This window comes from Cibotium barometz, chromosome 63, assembly GCF_041138505.1.
Source record: "Cibotium barometz isolate CiBa-2024 chromosome 63, ASM4113850v1, whole genome shotgun sequence".
Taxonomy (NCBI): Eukaryota; Viridiplantae; Streptophyta; class Polypodiopsida; order Cyatheales; family Cibotiaceae; genus Cibotium; species Cibotium barometz.
Window position 1 is genome coordinate 26,405,710 of NC_141108.1, and position 4,033 is coordinate 26,409,742.

Consider the following 4,033-nt stretch of genomic DNA (forward strand, 5'->3'; position numbering starts at 1 on the left):
GAAAGATGTGGCAATGCAATTGGAGAGCCTGCAAAAGAAAAGGCAGGTTGATAAACTCAATGCTGAGGAGAGTAATCTTTACTTCAGATGCCAATCTGGATTAAAACATGAGGATGATAGGTGTGTTAGAGAGGAGGAAACTGGGCAAAATGGAAATCTTTCAATAATAGAAGGAAACCGGAGAGCTATCTCTTTAGACTTGCCAAAGGGAGAAATAGTAGGGAAGTGGCGGGGAGAATTTTAAATGAGAATGGACAACAATTAGAAAATGTTGAGCAAATGGCAAGAAAATGGGTAAATTTCCTAGAGTCTACCCTTAGCCTGAAGGAGGACTGTTCTCAGAGGAGGTTTCAAGCAGAAGATAAATTTCTAGGTCTGATTAAGCATAGTGTGGATCATGACAAGGCTAGATGGCTAGAGAGGAATGTTGATATTGAGGAATGCTGGGTAGCTCTCTTGAAATTAGGAAGGGACAAAGCTCCTGGATGGGATGGTTTGTCTGTGGAATTCTTTATTGCCTTTTGGCCATACTTGAAGGATATTGTTGGGAAGTATGTGAAAAGGCCTTCAACTCTGGCATTATGGATAAGGATTTCAAAGAAGTTTAGGGAAGTTAATCCCTAAGCAAACTGCTTGCAATAGGTTTGGACATTGGAGGACTATCACCCTGTTGACTGTTATCTATAAGATCTTGTCCAAGGTGATTACTCTCTGAATCACTCATTTTGCAAGAAGTCATTTCTAAGAAACAACATGGGTTTATTAAGGGCAAATCAATATATGATAATATCTTTGCAACCATGTTAGAGAGAGATGTAGCCCTTCAAACTCGACAAAAATGTGTCCTGCTACAATTGGATCTGGAAAAGGCCTATGGTAGGGTGCATTGGACTTTTGTTGCAAGAGTGATGGAAAAACTTGGATTTGGAACTAAAATGGCAACATGTATTTACACTTTGACTTGGGGTGAGAAGTCTAATGTCCTGTTAATGGGAGGGTGGTTTGGGGGTTTGAAGTAGTAAAAGGTATTAATTTCACTATAGATAATTAATCTAACTATAGATGATACTTAGCCTCAATAAAATGTTAAAGTTTATTACTAAACGATTGAGTAAACAATACTAAGTAAACAACCTTGCTCATAATAGATTTGATGTTCTACAAATGTAATTTTTTAAACCTCACTTCTCTTGAACATTAGAAACGCAAGAATAATTGCATCTACATCATTGAACATTGTTTTATTATTAATAAAAAATATGCTCATTTTACTTGATAAGCTTCGAAGGTTATCAAGTATAATTGCATCTACATCATTGAACATTGTTTTATTATTAATAAAAAAATATGCTCATTTTACTTGATAAGCTTCAAAGGTTAAGATTTATCTCCCTTTTCCTCATCAACTATATTTACAAGTTTGAAGGTTTTTATTGTTGAATTCTAACTTCCCATGGTATAGATAAATTTTGCTTGAAAAAATGTTATCTAGATACCAACATTGAGCTACTCTTGATGGAAGCATTTTGCTATTTTGTACTATTTAGATTGTAAATAGCTTAAAAGTAGCCAGCACTTAAAATACTTAATACTTAAGAAAAGGTTTATCCACATAAAACATAATGCTCAATAGCATGGGCAAGGGTAGGGTTTCAAGGACATGAGCTTGGAGAAGTAAATGGGAGATAATCGAGACAAATTTGACCTCTGAATCTGAGATTATTGTGATGATTTTTGCAAATGAGTTAGCAAGAGTGTTATGGCACTTACAAGCATGCATCTGGTAATCCTTAAGAGCCTAGAGGATATGCGAATTAAAACTTGAGTGTTATTTTTATAGGGTGTATGGTGGCCGCATGAAGTGTGTCAAAATTTGCAATGTGAGATTTAGAGCAAGCAAATGCAAGATTGAATGTGATATCCAAATGTTCTAAATTTTCGAATATCTGGAAAAACATGGAGGCCTTGCATAAAAAGGGAGTTTGAAGTGTGGAACTTTGACCCCTCGAGAAAACCACCTAATGCAAGACCAATTAAAATAACCCTAACATAGAAATTACATTTAAATAAAAACCACCTAATGCATGACCAATTAAAATAACCCTGACATAGAAATTACATTGAAACAAAAATGACAATATGTATGGATACATAGAAATACTCTGAATTTAGTATTGTAGGGGGGGATGGTAGATCTTTTTCGTTTTTCATAGAATTGGACTGTGGAGGTAAAATTGAGTAATTTGGTCTTGAGAATTGAGATCAAGTTGGTCCTACAAAACATTTTGTGCTGCGTGGAAATAAAAATTGTAGGGATGAAAGAGAGAGTGAACTACACATGCAGAGATGGTTTTAGTGAAAAATTTATCGTTTTATAAATATGAGGATACCTTAACCTTGTTTTGAACTAAAAACAGCGCGTGTGGACCGGGCGGCGGGCGAATGATTGATTCGAAGCGCTAACGGCCGGCCGCCGCCGCTGTTGAATTTTCGCCTCACAATAATTTAACCTCTTTGAAAAAGTCCATTTTACGCGAAATTCACTTAAAAAAGGGGGGGGGAAATCACATATTTTTGTATGCATGGCATAAGGGGATACCACACTACTACGTCTCTTGTGATTGGCGTGTAAAGTTTCCCCATTGACTTCCACAAAGAGTTCAATTTTGGCAAGCAAAAGGGTCGGGGTCTTTGTTGCTTTCTCACGGGCTCCACACCCGTTTTTGCTCATCTTCACCGCCGTAACCTGCTTGCAAAACTGGGAGATCGGGTCCTGACATTGAGATGCCACTAGGGTTTCTGATCAGTTTTACAGACGGTACTGAAATTGAGATGCCACTAGAGTAGATTTGAACCCAATACCTCCTCGTAGAAGCACAAGCGCCAGCACTTGGCTTATTCCTTGCAGACGATGGCCTCATATAATTGAACCTCTGAATTGAATTGTTCACAATCAAGAATCATTAAGTGGAGTTCGTATAATGAAGGATATCTTGGCTACCCAATTGGATGGTATGCTCTGCTTCAGCAATTGTTCGCACATTAAAAAGTAGGTAAAATAGAAAAGTAGCATGACCAAGAATGGACTGGCTTTTGAGAATTAGAAGACAACCCCCCTTTCCAACTTCATTTTGTGGAAATGCCAACATGTAGGAGACCTTTTACCCCTATAGTATAAAATGAGGTTAATTTAGCTAATAATGTTGAGTCCTTTATACGGAAATGGAGGTCACAAAAGCATTTAGTATATGGAGCAACTTCAAGATTTAAATAGATATATCATATTGTGTAATTTGAGAATCTTAGAGCACCCAAAACTAGAAGGATGGGATAATTCATTGTGCATGATGTGTACACACTTGAAATACAAGAGACTCAATAATGCTTGGAGACGAATTTTCGTTCCAACTTTCAAAATGTGAATTTACCCATAGTAATCTCATGGAATTTAATACCCTCATGAAGTTTCTTTGATACACATCGTGGTCCTTCTCTTGCCACAATTTACATGGGTCCTTGCATATAAGGAATAAATAAGACAAACATAACAAGGTGAAGGAAGAGGGGCATGGGGGTGAGTAGTGAAATTCTCTAAGTGGGGTGAAATTAGCATTAGGTACTTCAAAGAAGTAATTTGATAAGTTAATACATGATAAAGTATGCCCAAGAGATGTCTAACATTAAACACATCAAACAGTTATTTTGTACATGTCTAATCAACAATACTCTCAAAACTTACTAGCTAATCCTAGCTTAAGTGCCATAAGAGAGCTAATCCTAGTCTTAAGTGCCACAAGAGAGTTAATTAGCTAATCCTAGTCTTAAGTACTTATTTCTCAAAATTCACTAGCTAATACCAGTCTTAAGTGCTATAAGAGAGTAACAATTGCATTTCTTCTTCTTGTAGGTGGTAAAGTTCACCCTTTACATTGGTACCATAAGGGATTGGTTGTGAGACAATAAATCAAATAATGACTCTTGGAGTGGGTCACATGCAAGATACATATTTAGTGTCGATGTTTCTTATTAATCT